The following is a 21,552-nucleotide window of genomic DNA, read 5'->3' as shown; positions in this document are numbered from 1 at the left end:
GAAAATATGGAGAAGAATGCCAAAAAGAGTCTCATTTACCAGAGTACCATAGTTATCTAGTAATACAATATTTAAATTGTTCTTTTCCCTGCAATATAGAAAAATATTGACTAGAAAGACCATAAAAATACTGATTTTCGTATATTTAGGTGACATTTAAAAGAATAATACATTTTATTATAGAACAAGTCACAGTTAACTGTATAAACTAGTGTAATTATTATTAATATCTTATTATTAATCCAAAAGAAATATAAACAAAGACATGACGAGGATTTGCGGTAAATCATTCAGCAACCGCTAAAAATGTCTATTTCGGTATTTCCTGACAACACCCGGAAAAATCGTGAACTTTGCGCCGTACCGGACGACACATTCCAACTCGGAAAATCGTGACCGTTCGGTGAAAATGACATATGGTCGCGGGCCGCCGCGGCGACCGTTTGAGACCCGACCAAACGGATTGGGAAAAAAAGACATTTCAACGTACCTTCGCCGCCGCCAATTCAACATCCGATACAGACGTGCGTTCGCTGTTCGAACACACATACATATGTATATGCATGCATATATCATATTGTTAAAACGGCGCAATGTGAAGAAAAAGGCGCACACCCACGCCCCGCACGGGGTAATATACAAGACGACGACAGGAGTGCGACACATGTTGATTGTTTCGTAAGAATTTTGGCTTATGGGCTCCGGAAAAAGGACGTGGGGCATTCGGAGATTCGTCGCCGTTTTGATCTACGGCGTCGTTTTTCGAGTTCCGTGTGTAATATAAAATGTACACATACAAAATAACTTAAAATATTCTGCTTAGTAAAAATTAATTTCTAGGTTACACGTAAATTAAAACTTAAATAAAACATTTCTGACATTAAGTCAACAAATCAATACATTTATATATCAGTTACCAATTTTATTCGAATAATAAATCACATGTTAAGATGATGATTTCATTTTATATTTAAATATCTATAAATAAATATTGTTTTGGTGGCTAATATGTTATTATTTATTACGATACTCTAATCTTTTTTGGAAAATTTGATACAATTTTATAAGATGAAATTAATAAAATTATCTGTATAAATCATACTTCAAATGTTATAAGTAATAAATGGTGCAAAAATAGTAAAAATATACATAATATTCATTCATATTTATGTAACCTGAAACCATACAACAACATGACATGATTTTGTGATATACATTTTTAAAAATATAGTCTAAGAATTTTTGATAATTCTGAATTATAAATATATAATACACGAATTAGAAGAGATGAAAATAGACTGATTATTGGTACTTTGACTCTTCAAAATTCTTATGAGATGTGCACTTTTATTAATATAACATGATATAATTTTATGTGATATATATTTTTTAAAACATGGTCTAAAAATTCTGAATTATAATTATTTATATACGAATTAGAAGAGATGAAAATATATTAATTATTGCTACTTTGACAAGGAAATTAAAAAGGATAATTTAAATTATTTTAATATAGAAATATTTTTGATTTATTAAATTTATGATAATATTTATCACAAAGTCAAATATACATAAAATAAATTATTCATATTTTATTGTTTCAGTTAATAATAAATACATGATGATTTGGGCAGATAGTTTGCGCTATGCATGTTAAAATATAATTTAAATATTTATTGAATTTAAATAATTATTCGTTGTAACTGATATTAATTAAGCTATTGTATTAACTATAAACTAAAATTTCAGTAATAATTTGACAAATGCAAGTATATTATTAGAAAATCATTAATATTGTAATATTGTCAAATTCATCCTTATATTTAGATTTAAAAGGATTGTAAAGTTAAATGTTATATTTTTGTGTAGGGATTTTGGAAATTAACAAAATTTGAAAATAAAATATATTTAGAAATATAATATATCAAATAAAATACAACACCTTGAACACTTTTATGGATAAAACTTGGCATATAAAATATATTTGACACTTATTATATAGAGTGTCTCACCCAAAATTAACTAGATATTCTTGACCTCAAAATTCGATCCAATTTACCTACGTATTAATATACTTCCTAAGAGATATATAAGCCTTTAAAGGTTTTAACTCTTAGTAACTGATCTCACAAAATTCTAAATTTATTTTTATTTTTATAATATTTGTTACAGGATCTCCTAAAATTTACTAAGTGCAACTTGAAAATTGATTTTGCTAGAAACGGTGCATAGCTATGGAAGTTCAACAAGAGGATCATTTTTAAGCAAAACTTTTAAAATTTCATCTGTGATGTCAAAGTTAAAACTTTGTCTTTTAAGCTCCTCCTCACCCCCTCCAACAGTAACCAACTTTTAAAGGCCTGTATCGCTCTTGGAAAGCATGTAAGAAGCTGGCCAGAGTAGAGAGCGTGTGGTTGAGGATGGCCATGAATGTTCCCTGGTTTATACGCAACAGCCAACTGTTCAGGGACATTCAGTGGACAGAATTCCAGGAGTACATCAAGAAGAAGGCTACTAAGTTCTATAAGACCGCTGCAGACCACCCTAACCCAGCAATAAGAAAGGCGGCGGAAGGGCCGACAGAGGCAGAAAGAATATGGTTTAATAAGACCGTCTATAGGATGCCGTTAGATATCCTTCGGGATTAAAGTAGCTGAGAGGGTGGTCTGTTAGGCAGGGCGGAGACAAGTTTTTCTTTCAGACCTGGACTTAGAGTGTGGCAGCTGCTGAAGGGACGTTAGGTGTTCGGGACAGCTACGTGGACTCCGGAAGAACAAAAGAATTTAAGAAATTATATCCCCTCTGTGGGGGGTTGGCGATGGTCCTGTTGGGGGCTGAAGTTTAGCTTTGGCCTCTAGCGGGATCAGGGCTGATCCTTTTGCAGAGGGTCGAGATTATTTTTTATTTTTTGTCTTGTTGTTTTAAAAAGGAAAGCATGTTGATATATAGGTAAATAGGGTAGAATCGGCCTATTTTGAAGTTCAGAATATGTGGTCAACTTTTGTGCATTTATATAAAAAAAAATAATTAATAAAAAATTATCTATCTATGTAACGTAATTTTATTATTTATTATTACTTTGCAGCACTTTAGACTGATGTCTCAATTTTTTATACTTCTTTTTGTAATAACTAATCAATTAGGCCCCCCTGTGTAAAAGTGAAAATAAATATAATGATTTCTTTTCTCCATAAATTATACAAAAATATTTAAACTTGACTTTTTCCCTAGGATGAATTTTGTTCCCTAAACCTATCCAATATTTATAGAATAATATATTTTTAATACATTTAATCAATATGTATTGTAAATTTTTAATATTTCGTAAATCATTTAGTTTTAACAAAGTAGAACGACCGTTGTGCAGGAATAATTGCGGTGAAGTAGCATTTTTTCGGCCACTTTCCCATTAATTAAAGCGAAGGAGACCTGGAGGTCGGTGGATTTTCACACAGATGCGCGGTGCCCGAGCTTTTGAGGGAAGACAGTCGAGCGCACGTTTACGTTTCACAGAGAACTCTCCGTCCTGTTATACACGGGTACATAACAAGAGTTCAATTATGTTCAATAAATAGGCGATACTATCTGTGATGTTAAAATCTGTACTATCGGTCTGGTATATCATGGATATCTGGATCTGACCAAGATGGTAATCTGGCCGTTTGCCGGGTTGCTTTTAACTGTGCCCTAAGTAATGGCCTCCCATACCACAATTACACACAAACAATGGCTATTATATTGTTATCGAGGTACTTGGCAAAAATATTGACTTATTATATGCAAGCATTATAATACACACTTGGCCAAAAGTAACGTTCCGAACGGCTAACAATCGCCTATTCACCAACTACACGCATACTTTTATTACATTCGCAAAAAAACATGCCACACGTTTATCAGCAATCTAAAACAAACGTCTAACTTCGTTACTGCTGAACTGATGATAGTAAAAGTCTCGGTTTAAGACAAATTATAATGCTTTTCACAAGAAATTTTAAACAAAATAATAATTTTGCTTCTTTTAATTCACAATTTTGAATCAAAATATAATTACAGGCACTATAACCTATTTAAGGTGGTTAAATTTACTAATGAAATTAAAAAAGAAACATATCGGAGAATATCAAATAATGAAGTGTCAAAACACTAGTGTTCTTACTTAATAAAGGGTGAGCGACAAAATTGACATTTATGTATTATTACTAATTCTCATGGACTTCTGTTAAAGGCCATAAGACGATAAATATATCGAATCGGCCCCAGAAAGAGATCGGGCTCATAATTTCAGGGAATCTTAGTACTAATAAGATACTTCGATAGTGCGAGTTTCAGGTCTTTATCTATAACCGTTTCTGAGTAAATCGAAAATACTAAAAATTAGAAAAAATTAATTTTCTCAGCGCTGTGTGAATCGATTGATATAGATGCCGGATATGTTTTGGGGGACGATGGTAGTTTTTCGAAAAAAAAATGAGAGCTATATCGGTTCACAAGGACCTTAAAAAAAATAAGTTTGTTTTCTTAATTTCAATTTTTAACCATCTTACGATTACGACACAATTATGAAATTATTTTCTTTGAATTCCTCGTCCAATTTCCGATAAATATATGAGCTTTTGGAATTTTTAAAAACGGTACGCCATATTGAAAAAAAATAAAATCCATTTTTTTGCTCAAAAATCGGGTTTTTTAATAATTTTACTCTTGAACTGATATGACACAGAACTTGCTTGATTACTGAGCTGGTGAAAACAGCAGAAAAAATCCAGTAAATATGTAAAGTTGTTCATCAGATATTCGAAAATCATCCATTTTATCAAGAAGTGTAGAGTCACATTCAACAGCCAAACTTTTCATCATTTTAGATAACTCAGAAGATCTTCATTTACAACATCTAAATTGAATGATGAATCATCAGTGCTTGACTCATCTTCCACTGATGTTTCCTGATCCTCATCTTCAAGTTTCGTTTTCTTATATTTTTTAACACGACAATTAGAACACAGAACATCACCGACTGCAATTCGACACTCAAAAGCAGCCGAGAACTCTTCAGCATCTTCATCAGATTTTATATATTTTGGGGTACCTAGGTTTTTTTTAAGAATTTTGAACAAATGCAACACTTGGAATTATTAGTTTTAGATGTCGACATATTTTCACTTAAATAATAATATAGTCAAATAAAAATAATTATTAAATATAGATAAAAATACAGCCAATACTTCTTTGGAATGTCAACAGTCAATAATTTTAAGATTATCTACAGATGGTGAGTTTTCATAAAGAAAAAAAAAACAATGTTACCTGTTTTGAATTACAGTTCCATCTTATGGCCGTTAAATTAATTAAATAAATATCGATACAATAGTAATGTATACTGATTTTATTATTACAGTGATTAATAAAGTTTATAATAGTAATTAAGTGGATTAAAAAAATATTTTGATATGAATGTATCTAATTTTTTCTGTTGTGTTCACAGCTCAGTAATCAAATAAGTTCCGTATTATATCAGTTCAAGAGTAAAATTATTAAAATCCCGATTTTTGAGCAAAAAAATGGATTTTATTTTTTTTTTTTCAATATGGCGTACCGTTTTTAAAAATTCCAAAAGCTCATATATTCATCGGAAATTGGACGAGGAATTCAAAAAAAAAATAGTTTCATAATTGTGTCGTAATCGTAAGATGGTTAAAAAATGAAATTAAGAAAATAAACTCATTTTTTTAAGGTCCTTGTGAACCGATATAGCTCTCATTTTTTTTTTCCAAAAAGCTACCATCGTTCCCCAAAACATATCCGGCATCTAGATCAATCGATTCACACAGCGCTGAAAAAATTAATTTTTCCTAATTTTCAGTATTTTTTGATTTACTCAGAAACGGTTACAGATAAAGACCTGAAAGTCGCGCTATCGAAGTATCTTATTAGTACTAAGATTCCCTGAAATTATGAGCCCGATTTCTTTCTGGGGCCGATTCGATATATTTATCGTCTCATGGCCTTTCATATAAAACAATTTTAATTGAATCAATACTTTTACTTCATTAAAATAGAATTATAAATAAAATGGGTCACATTGTACATTACTTCAAAAATATGCAAAACTATGATTATATCGAATAAGTACCAAATTAAAAAGCTCCTGTAAATTATGCACTGACAAAACACAACACAATGCTTATTTACACAAGACTCACATTAAAGCAAATGTTTAATATACCGTGAAACTACTGGATCAGTAGTAATTACAGCGTATAATAGAACTGACGTTACATTTTCTAAAATTACTATTCATGTTAACTTAATAAAGGCCAATAAAATCCAAGCACACCGTGTTTCAGCACTTTGTTATTAAAATACAAATTACATGTAATTTATGTATGTGGTTCATCCGGATTTCGAGTTAAAATCTTTGCGTGACTATTATAATTTAATCTTGTAAATCACTTCACACTTATTTAGGATGTAAGACACTAATCGATTAGCACTAATGGTGTGGCATTAAATTAGATATCTAGTATAATTAACAAAAAAAAATTGTAGGTACCTTTATTTATAAAAATTGAATTAAATAATATAGATGTGAAATATAAATACAGAAATAATTTGGTTTATTTAGGGTAAATTTAAATGTACTATAGAATAAACAAAACTCAGTATGTAATCTAATTTCAATAAGCGATACCGCAAGAATTCATAAATATCGTTGCCTCTACCAGCGACCATCTCTAAATACATCAAGAAAAACACGACCACATTTTTTTAATTAAATAGCGGTACATACAAAAAACTTAAAACAATGTACCCGAGCCGTCATAATGAAACTAATTACACACTAACATCGTAATTAAAAGGAACGCTCCTACCAAAACCACACCTTCACCGAAAAATCATCGTTTAATCCTCTATTCATTCTTGACATTGCAATTATACCATGGCCATATTCCATTGGTGAATTGGCCTATTTGCTTCATGACTGGCTTTTCGGTTGGCTTATGACGAATCCTTTTTTTTTCAGAAGATTGACACGTGGTAAAACTTCAAACAATCAATCCACACATCTCGAAAAATACCAGTGGCCTGCCCGATTCTTCGTCAGCCTCTCTAATTATATATTACGTGGGTCTGATAGAAGCTGGCTGATTGCTAGAGCCGACAAAGAAAATCCACTACGTCTATTCTGTTACGTTCTCTTGTAGAAAATTCGTGAGTACATATATTTTTATGATATTCCTATAATTTTATTTATAAATCGAATTTAATCAATAATGGCTTAAAAAATAGAGAAAGAAATATATGTAGAAATAGATATAGGAAGAAATAATTTATATTTTTAACCTTTAACTGAACATAACACTCTTTAAAAAAAAATTGTTATTGAACAATCATTATAATCAAGGGTTTTTTGCCAACATTTTAAAAGTGGTCTCATGCCTGAAACCTGAAAGAAAATCAATAACTGTATAATTCGAATATCCACAACAATCCAATCATTTAAAATATACCATTTTCTTTTTAATGTTCAACGACAATCTAGAAATTTAACTCACGATGAATGTGTCCAAGCAGTTGTTTTAGTGGAAGAAGATACAACTCCTTCTCAAGATCGTTTTTTGAGACTTTTAACTTTAAGACTACAGTTAGAAGCTATAAGAAGTTTACAAACACAATAAGAAAAGGTAGAAGGGGTTCGAATAAGTACTGAAACTATTCGACAATAACTTGATGAAGATAATTTGCAATCCTGTGTTCCTGCTCGAAGCCCCACCTTAACCGTGGATCATCGAAGAGCCCTACTAAATTTAGCTAGGGCACGTTAAATGGGTAGAAGCGAATTGACCATTCATGAGCCTACAAAGAGTCCTGCATTGTAGAAATTTATGATTTCATTAACCCAATTCCAAAAACTCAGTGTAGGGTACAGATTTACGGTCAAACTACATCCTCCTATTTAAAGAATAATTTTTGAACCCAAAATTTTTACTTTTGTACAGAAATTACACCATAAAGAGCCCGAGACTTCCATATAATTGGTTTGGCCAAGTGCGTAGTGCAGTTTTTCTCACCTCAAAAGAACATGTCTGTAACATTCTTGGGGGACGTTTAAAGGACCATACTAACCCTTCTAATAACTTAGAGGATGCGGGACGTCATATACTAGAATTTGGACCAAAATGAACCCAAATGAATAGAAGATGTGACACATTCGTAGTAGAGGTGGAAATACCCCCATATTAAATTCAAATTTTTTATAAATATCAAATTTTGTTAATTTTTATTTTTTTTTTTTTAAAACCATATTTTTAAGATTTTTTGTAACAATTATAAATAAAAAAAAATGATTTAGAATTTTTTATGATAATGTGATGGGATACTAAAAATAAACCAATGATAAAAAATAATCATTTTTAATGACTCTAGAGATTTTTTAAAAGTTTAACGGTGTGAACCTTAACACGTTTGGATATAACGGTTACAAACCATGATATTTTAAGTACAAAATTTCAGAGGTAATATGGAAGGTAAAGGATAACAAATTTGGAGTTACATGTTCATATAAAAAAAAATATAACCCTTAATAAAACAAGAAACTTTCCAAATCTTATCAAACCATTAAAAAACGTGTTGACAAGACAAATGATTTCTTATAATTCCTTCCAAAATTGTCAAGTCAAGTATAAAAGATCATATAATGCAACATTATACGAAAAACGCACTTTTTCTTTATTTCATTCTAAATCGCAAAATAAATAAATAAAATGATACAGAACATGAATCGATCTTTTAGCGTTCGACGGGTTTCTTTCCTTATCGACCGTCGGAATCTAATTACGATAATTTGTTTTCTAATATTTCCACGTCAACAACGGCTCACATGACCAAACGAATATTCAAATTTTATGGTTGGCAAAGTAACAACCAGTCAATAGTCAATAATCCACCATTAATAATTTTAATTGCGGTAATTTGCCTATTCAATTAAAACAATGGTAGAGTAACACATTGGCGTCGCTTGTGTTGTCACGGTTTGATTCAGTTAGCAATAGTAATTATAAGCCACAAATGCGCACTAGAATATATAATTAGAAAAAAATGTGTCTCTTGAAAATTACTAAAAAAGATTTATAAGACGAGTGATTAAATATAGTATCAGAACAAGTTCTGATATCGGGTAATAAACCCGCTAATTTGCCGTAATTGTTAGAATACGCGACGCATTAAATCTTAAGTATGAGAATGTTCTGCATAATCATATGAGAATTAAGAAACCACTAATTATTGCATTTGTTTTTTTATTTTTTTCGTTGGTGTATCTGTGAACGGTGTTAAATAATTGAATGAGCTCCGGCGCATGATAGAGGCTTCTAGTAAGCCGTTTCAAAACTAATGCCAAAGATTATTCCGATGCCAATTAAAGACATAATTATATTAAATATATTGCGAGCCAGTGAAAATTTATTGTTTGAACAAAATAAAACGTCGTGCCGTTGCATTTCATGGCCAATTAAAGAGTGACCATAGGCGGAAGTAATATCTGTTGAATTGAATTAATTATTTTCGGCCACTTTATATTCACGAGAACCAGATCGCAGGTGGGTGAATCGATGCTTTTTTGAGGAATTAATCGACGGCGACATTAATTTTAAACCAATTTTTCACGGCGCATTTAAAGGATCCCACCACATTTGCATGGTAATTGAATTAATGTTCATTAATCCCGTGGAATAAACCACCTGCATTAGCATTGCCTAGACGAACCGCTTTTACAGTTCACCTAGCTAAGCCGTTCACAATCGGACATTTTTTTTTATTCTTATCTGGTTTGAATGATGTGATCAATGCAAATCAAATATTGAGGGGCATAACTGTGCGACAGTGGAATACCTGAAGATTTAAATCCTTCATGCAAATGTTTCCCACAGATTTTGACTTTAATGTTCCTTTGTAACGCATACAACCGGACACCTACTTAAATTATCATATTTTTCAACAACCAATAGATAATGGACGTAAGCAAATAATCTAATGAATGTTCTTGTTCTGTCCTACATGAAATTTTCTTACAGTGTTTTACATGCATATCTAATACCGTTTATTATTTATTAATTATAATTCGTTGTCGTTTCTAGATCCTCTACGATTTAGCAATATTGATAGTTTGCATATTGAAAATGTCATGGTGGTTTTAAACCTACTAACATTGCGATTATCATAGATCCTCTTTAGACGATTGTAATTTAATTTTATGGGCGTGCTTAATAAAAAATTAAGTACATACTCACTTTCCGAGAATTTAATATATGTATATACAAGACATAAACTATTCAAGTAATCGTAAATTAAATTAAATAAAACTGTTAAATTTCCCGTAGACCTCCTACGACGAAAAATTAAGACCGATAATAATTTTATAAAATGTACGGAAATTATAGAGTACGAAATTTAAAAATTAAATAATTTTACATGACAATCATTTTATGCTGACCGTACGTGGCAATCGAGCGAAATTAATTTTCGGGAAAGTCTTCAATCAACTTTTCGATTCCAAGAAAGTTACGCACTTCATAAACAAATACTTTTGTTTATTTATTTATTATATACGCATATGCATATTTATTATACAAATTAATCTTGTAAACTTTTAATTGGCCCCGAGCTAAAGATCAAAATGGAAAAATAAATTAATTATGACCGTAAATAATGGCACATAAAGTACAGTGAGTGTCAAAAATATTTCAATGTAATCGAGCTTACCATACAATTAGTGTAAAAGTTGATAATATCCGAGATTTAAGGTGTAACTTTTGAATCGTGTGCTGCCAGATTTATTAATTAATAAAAGTTGATTTTATTTATTAATTTATCCAGTCATTTTAATGGAAAAAAGTGTTTTATTAAACTTTTAAGACAAAAATATATTAGAGACAAAATAAATAGGATATTCTTTAGTAAATGCAAAATTTCTTGTGGTAACATGGACAACTAATTGTAATTTCGTATGTCCGACAGTCCTTAAGAAAATTTAAGACACCCTTAACGTAAATATCTGGTCATTTCGTAACGGACAACTTGGACGTTCGGCAGAGTTTTATGTTGGTTTAAATGAAAGCTTAAACCATTTATTATACGGCTTAAGCTCTGCGTCTCATGCTGCAGGTTGAATTCAAACACCAGAACGAATTTTCCAAGAACTAGCAATGCGCCGCATAAATGTAATCTCACAGTACAAGACAGCGTAAATAAAGAAACTGTATTATTAATAATAAAAATTTGAAACATCACCATAAACTAAATATACCCTGAGATGTCCCTTATTTTGGTTATTACGAATTTGTTCCACTCCAAAAATATGTTCCAGATTTTCTATTAAATAAACAAACAAACAAACAGATTAAGGATGTTATTATTTTAAATAATAATTAATAATTTATCTAATGAATCAAAATGTTGAGAAACAAATATTTTTCGTCTCATTTATTTTTGCTTGATCACTTTGATCTACGTTGCGATTAAACAATTATGCATAATTTAGATTTTTTATGGCAAATAAAATTACAACCAATGAAAAATGTTCTTTGAGAACTACTTTTTTGGATTATGTACTTTAAAATATGTCAAATAATTGAGATTTACTAAATTAATATAAAACAAAACTAATAAATAAAATTATGAAAAATTTCATTAACAAACCAACAAAATTCTCAAACTTAAAACAAAAACTATATACTAATTTCAAAAAAAAATTAACATTTTGCATTAGGTTATAAGAAAAAAAATAAGAAGATAAAAAACCTATTTAAATTTAAATTTTCAATTAACCTGTATTATCATCAATCATGGACACATTGGCATTTTCAATGAAATATCATAAAGTCATTTAAACAATCAAACGAAATAAAATAAATTTTACAGCAATTTTACAACGATCTTTGAAAATTTATCTTAATTGATAAGTAATATATAAACATGCTTTTTTCGGCTTTTGTACTACATGTTATTGTATAATAATTGAGAATTACAAAATAATAAATAAATCTTAAAATTATCTAAAATTTTAATAATTATTAATATTATTAACTTAACAAGCTATGAAATTTTTGAGAATAACATTTAAATTTTCAAGCAATCAATGACTTGGATTAACATAATTGAAAGATTAAAATTTAAACAATCATATATAATCTATATAAAACATATTTTTCAGTAAACAACAATATTTGACAATATATTTGGGTTAGACAAAACTTAGTAACTGAAATACATTAAATCCTAAATAAATATCAAAATTATTCAAAAATTGTCATTTATAAAAATTTTAACCAAATTTTGCAAAAAACGTTTGAGAATTTCAAAAACTTAATAAAAAATAAGATGAATTATGAAAAACTTTAAATATTTGATTATTCGATGAGTTAAGACAATATAACTACTTGAATTTTAAAAAACATACCCTAAATTGTGATAACATTTAAAATATGTTAAAATATATAAAAAAAAATTAATTAATTTTTTGTCATAAAACTGAAGGTAGATAAAGCAAAAGATTCTCTTTATTCTAATTTTATATATTTTATCGTGATTTTAAGTATTAAAAATATAAAATTAACAAATTTAAATTTCTAGTAATAATAATATCTCAAAAAACTCATTAAATTAAAAAATGTATATTGTAAAATATTACCATATTTTTAATGATTGAGATTCGTAGATGATCAAGAATGTTTATAGCAATGTTTTGATATATTTGCTGCAGTTTTTTCTTACCCACAATTTCGGCTACTTTCCAGACAACTTACCTAAAACAAAAGAAAATAATTAATGTCTATAAATAAATGTACTATTATCTATTTTATGATGGGTAAAAAATAATAATTAAATAGATATTAATATTAATATAATGAATTTTATAGAAATATGTTTGAATTTTTTTATATTACACTTCAAGCGAAATTGGACGCTACACATCACATTTACAGTGTATAATAATTAGTGTTATATTTCTGTGTAGTACAAGAAACAATACTCATCAAAAAGCATTAAAAAGCAGTTGGAATTGTAGCCATCCAGTACACCGCAGCTTGTCCATCAATTTACATTTTCGAGGCACTACTCGAATCTAAGAAAAAATGTATAAACTAAGGGTTCGATCGGCATTCGTTACGGCAGTGGTGGATGCGTTAAATTGCATCGGAGCTTTTGTTTTCGGAGTGGCCGGCGAACGCCCGTCGTCCGAACCCACCGTACAAAAACGCCGGCATTCCTGAAATCGTAAAATTGCACTGTGCTACCTCGATTTCTTTCGAAATCGGCCAGGCCGGGCACAAAACAATAGCACGTGCCGTCTCTATATTTTTTATACGGGGACCGGCCGTCCACGATAGTTGTCCAAAGCCCGGTAGCCAGTATTTTGCAACAATACATGCTCCATATATGGGAACCGGCCCATGTATGGCTAAAAGCCGGTCATTCGGCTCCCATCGACACCGACCGATTGTGACTCATGAAGAAATTTGAAGCAAACAGTTCTTCAACGGCGCTGCTAGTGGCCAATCCTGCTGGGCAGTGCGCTCTCCAAGCGAGTCGAGGTTCTACGACGCTGCGGTTCCTCCGACGGGTGAGTACCGATATTTATTTTTTTTTTTTCAATTAACAAACTGCATGCTTTTTTGACAACCGGACCGGCCCTAATTGTTTTCATTGGGCGACGTCTTTGTCGAGTTTCACCCGAAATGTCGCAATTTCGTCGGACTTGACACCTATTAAGATAAACACCTGCTGAAACAAACCGTAATTGTTGTCACACGAAATGATTGCCGGGAGTGGTAGGCCAATTAACAACCCGTCCACCTGCCACCCCCGACGACAGAGTACAAAATTTCAACACCATTTGCATAAGTGAAAAACACGAGGCAACTTGTACGTCGCCGTCGCTAATGAACCGTCCGAAAATTTCACCCGGTTCGGACGTCAGAAGGCGAAAATTTCCGGAAAAATCTTAGAAAATCGATGAACAGTAGCAAGCACATCGGACACATGCGATTCTCTCGATTCTTTCAGGGGACCGCAGCGCGTACGTCGACCCATCCTGCACACCTGGTCAAGAAATCAGCCCCTGTTCCGGTCCGGGTCACCCCATCCGCCTGGGACTTGGCACACTCTACGGCCTGATTCAGGAACCATCCCCGGATTGAAGCGGCGACGCCGTAGGGTTGAAACGCACCACCTGAGGGGGTGATAATCGAACAGGTGCGACGCGGAGGCTCTCCCCACCCAACGTCTCGACAACAACTCGGTCAGCGCCTAACGTCGATGTCGAAAATCACGAGCGGACGGAATCAAAGATATCGTATGTCATTTTTGATATATATTTTATAATCATTCGCCCGGTGCCTCGTCTCATTTAACAATCCGGCCAATTTCTTTTGGTGGTGGTCTTTTTTTACGTTCGGTTCACGGGTTTATATGGCGTTTTTATGCTCGTTTAAGTTCCAGACGGCTCAATATTTGTAAATAATTGCGTAAATGTGTATCCATCAAATATAATTTATACTTAAATTGGCGCTTGTCGGGAATGTTTATTGAAATTGTTCGGGCACGTTTTCGCTAAAATTCCCTTTAATTCGGCATTCCGCTTTTATTGCGGCACCATTTTTTAAACATAACTTAAATTGTTTAACATTTATACTACTTATGTTCCGCAATATGCTGGAACATTTTTGAGTTCAAAGTGGTCGGTACGTAATAATAAATAAATAGTCTTGCGTCGCATAACTCCAGTCATTTATATAAATATAAGTACTAAATAATTAATTGAAATTGTTTAAAAGATATTTAAAAAGTCCATTTGCTGAATATTTTCATTCTTACATATGTTTCAATATTTACATAGTAATAAATAATTACCTATTATTTTTAATGGTAAAATAATAAAAGTTAATTTAATGTATTACACCATGGAAACAATAATTAGGAAAAATAATTTAACTAGTAATTTTTAAGCTTTCTAATTTGTAAAAATGGCTTTTTACAATTACGTTTATGTGTATGATTGATAGCATCAAATGAATAATATTTACAGGAACATTAGACTCTTCCTTGAGACACTTATCTCAGAATTTCTAGACCAATCTCTGTTGTTTATTGGATACTAGTCCATTAACATTAATTTTATATTACACAACAAGCAACAAAATGTTGGTTTCCAGTTCCAAAATCAACAAAATGAAGTTGTTTGAACAAATATTAATTAATTAAAATTTTAAAACCGAAACAAACATTAGACCGTTTTCTTTATGATTTAACATTCCTCCATGCTAAGAAATGTTTGCTCATGAGTGCTACGGTAGTTCCTATTGATTTACATGAACACTTAATTAGAAAAATCTGTTTACTTTTCCACGACTATTACGCCAGTTGTAAATAAACAGAGGAATGTCAATAAATGTCTCAAAAACATAACTTTCAAGGCGCCATTTATACATTAAGCAGAAATTAAACTTTATTGACGGTTATCGAGTCCATAAATCCGTTGTAATTTAAAGCAAACAAAAATTTAGGTGCTAAACCAAATAAAAGTTGGATGAATGACATTACAAGTATCATGTTGCACAAACCGATTGTTGATTGAAGTGCCATTATGCTTCGAGTCCACGATATTATTTGGGAAAATAGGAACATTTACCATTACGTCAAAGATTCGAAGAATTTCTATTGTACGGTACTACTGCTTTTACTCTATTCAAGGCACCACTAGTTAAATATTTAGAAAAATAACAATGGAAAAGTTTTAATAAAAAAAAATTTCACCTGTCAATATTGAAATAATCACAAAGCAACGTTTCGGTAAATCATAAGTAATTTTAGGTAACATATTAATTTCAAAAAATAATTCGACTCATGTACACAATCAGTATAATTATCGGCGAAATAATAAAACATCTCGGGAACGTAATTGAGTCCGACGATACTATTCAATGGAACAGCAATGAGAGATTATTCAACAAATTTAAATTACATAGCAACGAAAATCAAAATATCTTGTTATTAAATTTCAAAATTTTATTACAAAATTAAAAAAGTACAAAAGAAAAGATGTTCATACAAAATAGATTTTCTTCAAATTGATATACATAATAGAGAATGTGTATGTGTGCAAATAATAAATACCGTTAATCTCTTAACATTTTATAGCTTTCAATAAAAATTTATTTTACACACAATTTTAAGAGATTTAAAATAAATATAAAGCAACTGTTAAAAATAAATAAAGTAATTATTTAAAATAATTTTTTGTACGCTATATAATTTCAGTGATAATTAAAGGCAATATAAAGGAAAGGATTTTTAAACGAAATGTTTTGTTTTATATACATTTTTATTTTTAAAATTATTCAATAAATTTAAATGTTGATACAGAAAACTTTATGAAAATATGAAACAACTTTGGTAAAAATATAAAAATTAGTTTCAAAAATTATTTTCTAATATTTATTAATAGACAAGATAGAGGAAAGGATTTTTAAACGAGGTATTTTAAGTTTTATATACATTTTTATTTTTAAAAATTTTCAATAAATTTAAATGGTGAAAAAACAAACTTAAAATATGAAACGAATTTTATAGAAATAAGAAAATTATTATCGAAACATTTCAAATATATATTATTTTGTAAAATTTGGTATAGTGAAAGTCAAAGACAAATTTGATTAATTTTGAGCTACTTCATTTTATATAATTTACTATAATATATTAATAAATGTGCATTCAAAACTTAAAACACATGAGTCTATTTAATTAAATTACTGAAAAAATAATAGTGACTATATTTTTTAAATTTGTTTCCATATGTTACAATTTTCATAAAATAAAATAATTGCGATGTAAATAAAACTATTTTAGAAATAATAAAACATAATTTGAAGATATGTAAATGAAAATTATTTTACTCATGTAATATTTATCCAGATTATAATTTTCGAACAATTTTTCAAGAATAAATAAAATTAAAAAAATTTTTACAAATCTAAAATATTTATTATTGAATTCAAACATATTTTAATCAATTATTGTTTCCCTTATAAAAGACTTTGAATTTAGAACTTTTTGAATATTAAATGTATAAAATAAATCAATGGAACGCAAAAAAATAATATTATCATTTAAAGAGGTTTTAATTTTGTCACTAAAATGTCATACATACGTACATTATTAATAAATAAATTTTAGACCACTTTTTTCGCCAATAATTGTACATTTACATCGTGCAAAATATAACTGTGATACACTTCCAGGTATAAAAAAATTAATTTTAAGAAACAAATTCTTGTATTAAGATAATATTTTTATTTTTTAAGAATAAAATTAATTTTATCAACAATTTTTCAAGAATAAATGACAGAAAAATATTCACAAATGTAATTTTTTTAATATCGAACGGAAAAATATGTTAATCAATATTCATTTTGCCCATAAAAGTTAATTTGAATAATTATTTTGCCTTTTTCTATATTAAAGGTCAAAACTAATTGAAAATCTCAATTATTAAATTAATAATAATAATTTAAATTAAGAATTTAAAAATATTGATTTTTAAATAGTTAAAAAAATTGAATTAAAAAATAAAAGAATATCGAGGAGTTACGATGACTTTAATATAAACAGAAATTTATTTCTTTTTTGTTAAATATTATTATTTGTTCTTAAAACATCTTTCAAAATGTTTATCAATGGTAGTAGGCATTTTTTTATTTGTTAAATATAATAAATATATCATTTTTAATGGGTAATACATTTCAATAACTAAATAATCAAACTTAAATATTTTAAAGTAAAAATAAGTAAATTTTTAAAACACAACAATTTTATTAATTAATGCTAATAACAATCACAACAAAATTTATAAATACTCAACCACAAATTTAAAAAAAAAAAAAAAAGAATTCAGTACCTCATTGTAATAAAGCTTTCAGTCACGGTAGAATAATTAATATAAATAAGATCCATTATTCTGATAAATTTACCGAATTTAATACACATGAAAAAATTGACAATTATTCAAAATACATACAATGTCTCCAACACCTGACACATAAATTAAAAAACCATTTAATTCAATACTAGTTAACTAGTACTACAAAAACTGTGATCTCTACCGACTTTATTGTTAGAATACATGTAGCGACGGTAAATCAACAACATAAGGCCACATATTATGTGGGTACCACATATGTTAGGTGAAGTAAACAGTACTTAATTAAATATGATCCAAAATATATATATGTTATGAAAATATTTTTAGTACTTAAGAAAGACGAACTGGAACCATTTCGGCCTGAACTGTTCCAACCCTTTTCACGCGCATTCCACTCGAAGCGTATAATTTATATTTATGACAGCCGGAGCAATATTAATGGAATCAAACATTTAATGATTTTAGCACAGCAGTAGCAAATTATCACACTGCATCATACATGAAATTGATTGCGAAATTATGTATCCAATAATTTATTCTCACCAAGGTTCAATTACACACGCTGTCAAATGTAAATATTTATCAGCAAAACGTGCCTGAAAAACGTAAAATAAACGAGGCGATTTTTCTTCAGTTCCCGGTAAAATATTTTATTCAATATGGACTTGACGGATCACATTTTAATAGTGTCATAATACGACACTCGCACAACATCCAGTGGTCAACATAAAAATGAAAATTACTAAAAATTGCCATCACTTAAGAAAGATATGTGCTTTACATTAAAGAATTTCTAATTATTATTTATTATTTAATTAATAAATCATTGTTTTGCCAAAAAAATTGTTTATATTATATATTATGTATATGTTATTGAATTTTCTGAATTTTTATTATATACTTTTTAAGTTTATTAAAATTATAGTTTTGATCATTACATTTATTTAAAATATTTATATGAAATAATGATTTATTAATTATAAATGATTTTAATTAACTATTTTAAGCATCTTATTAATATTTTTATATAATAATAAAACTTTATCAATTTTAGCTTAAATTGTATTATATTTTTATAAGAATAATACAACAATAAGATAAAATAATAATCATTTTTATTATTCACCACTGTATTTTAAAGTTTGTTTGCTAAAACAATGAAAATAACTAGAAACAACTGCTGAACCTTATCAACGTCCAATCAAATCAAAATCGGATGTAGCGAAGAAATTTCAAGTCATCCTTTTTTAATAAATCAAATTTATCTTCGATCACTATTGATATCGATACCTTACAGTACACTTTAACATCGTTCATGAGAGAGCTAATTTTGACAAGACATCATTTGTTTTCGCCGCCAAAGAAGATTACATAAAAAAGTTGAACAAAACCAATTTTTATAGATTCGGTAACCAACTAAACTGTGTTAAATATACACCAGTTCTTCATCATTGTATTGTAGAAAATAACGATGTGGTCGATGTTAAATTAATGGACGTACCAAATCACAAAGTACGGAACGCAGTATGTTTTCCAAATTGCTTTAATAAGGAATAATCATTGAAATAATCTCTTTCGAAATATGTAAAATTAGAGAGGATGTTGAAAAAGCATAAGTTCGAAAATTACAGTTTAAATTATAGCTGACGCTACTACGAAATTAGTTATCCGATTTTTGAGAAGAAAAAAGTGAAATTTGTTATTATTTAGCTATGACGTACGTAAATTTTCGACTGAAATCAAATAACACTGATCAGCTATAGTAGTGCCACTAACAGTAATCAGCATTCAATTTAACAAGTTTTCTAACGGACCGACGCTGCGAAAGAAACGTTTTCAAAAATTACAGCATGTCTGCAATCACATCATATAAATCCTCGTTGATGGAGAATTAGTTGTCGCGAAAAAAAATCGTTAAAAAGACATGAAAAGATTAATTGCACTTTTATTAAAACTAGTCCGTTTTCATTCGTCGACTCCATCGGATAAACACAAGATGGGCGTATGAATTTAATTAAAATGGAAATTTGAACGTGTCATAATCAGTTTTATTACGCAAAAGATCGCACAAGTTTCCGATGGAGCGCTAATTGGAAGTGTGTTGTATATTACAAATATGTTTAATAATATGTTTTAAGTGTCATAATTATTTTCTTCTTTTCCAGATTTGGGAGAGTCGAGCAAAAATTACTAGTCATTATGTTATTATTGATTTTATAGAATTAAGACTGTATATTCCACTTAAATTAGCTTTATATAGTAATTACTGCAGTTATTTCATTATTTCCAAGTGCCAATCAGCTTATATTTTAAGAGTGTATGTAGACGGTAAATAAAAATAAAGTTTTCGGACTTTTATTTAAGCTTACAACTAGTAATACATATCGTGTAATTTACAATACGAAGGTAAGTTTTAGGACACCCATGTACATAGGGTTTTTTGTAATATTAAGTTGCAGTTACGGTTACGATATTAGCAGAGAGTGGTTACAACCTCAATAAACCAGGAACACTTACGTAACAAATAGTTTATTGGCGAAAAAAATTCTCCAGAAGATCAACGAGGCGTTTACGCTAACACGATTTCACGGAATGTTCACATAATTCAGGAATTCAGAAAAAATATTTTGAAGTCAAGTATTGGTGACCTACTCGAGCATTATCGGGAGTTTTTTGAGTTTTGACCTACTCTCTGACATTAATAATTAGTTTAGGCCATTTTGTAGGTTAGTTTTTATCATTATATTCATTAGTTATACTTTCAAATGTGCCATGTAGTTTTAAATCATCAATAATTATCAATATTATTAACCTCGACAATTTCTTTTGTACATAATAATAAAGAGGGTGAGTGAAAATTTAAGCCATATAGTTTTATGTGTATTTTATATCTTTTTAGTTATTCGTATTTTTAAAATTATATTTATTGTGGCGTATTCTTAAGGTATTTATGTAGGTATTTCCTGACCAGATGCGGAGTCCCAGCATGACCAACAGTATTCTCGTATATAAATACAGAAATTTAAATTAAAAAGCCTTTTTATACCGACTTCTTTGAATGCCTAATATATATTTGTGATTATAATTTTATATATGTATATACGTCCGAAGATAAAAGATACTAAGTTGTATTGATATGTGATTGACAACTCCGATATACTAGCTACTAGTTTTTAGACCTTAATTACAAAGTTATATTAGGCTCCGCCGTATAATTAAATGTTTTAATTTCGTTTTTTTAACATATGTAAGCATATAACTACTCATTGTAGTTCTTTAGATTAGTTGTATAAATTTTTGTGCTACAGAATAAGCTGAGTTATAGCTTTAAAAAATAATGTGTTCGTTCTGATTAGAATTTACAACATAATAAAACTTATTTTGTCTATAATTTTGTTTTATTTACTCATTCTTAAAACTTTATTTAACAGAATCTTACAATACAATGCCGGAAATAAATAAGAGATTAAAGGTAAGTATGTAAAGAAATGTAATTAAAGTCGACGTAGTATAAATAATTGACTAAATAAGTGCTTTGTTTGAGTTTTAAATATTTACGAACGATGAAGTAAATC

At 29.3% G+C, this 21,552-nt stretch overlaps 1 protein-coding gene and 1 long non-coding RNA gene across 2 annotated transcripts in view; one reads left to right on the top strand and one right to left on the bottom strand.

The window, feature by feature from the left end:
• LOC109599480 (serum response factor homolog) overlaps positions 1 to 21,552 on the bottom strand; it is an 81,116-nt gene that overhangs the window by 23,420 nt on the left and 36,144 nt on the right. The gene's annotated exons all lie outside the window — the stretch shown is intronic.
• LOC109599481 (uncharacterized) lies at positions 13,466 to 20,335 on the top strand. Its single transcript, XR_002191560.2, has 3 exons — positions 13,466 to 13,621; positions 14,065 to 14,353; positions 20,143 to 20,335. It is a non-coding gene; the product is annotated as an uncharacterized LOC109599481 (long non-coding RNA).

This window comes from Aethina tumida, chromosome 3, assembly GCF_024364675.1.
Source record: "Aethina tumida isolate Nest 87 chromosome 3, icAetTumi1.1, whole genome shotgun sequence".
Classification (NCBI taxonomy): Eukaryota; Metazoa; Arthropoda; class Insecta; order Coleoptera; family Nitidulidae; genus Aethina; species Aethina tumida.
The sequence above is the reverse complement of the archived record's forward strand: the minus strand, read 5'-3'. Positions and strand labels throughout refer to the sequence as shown.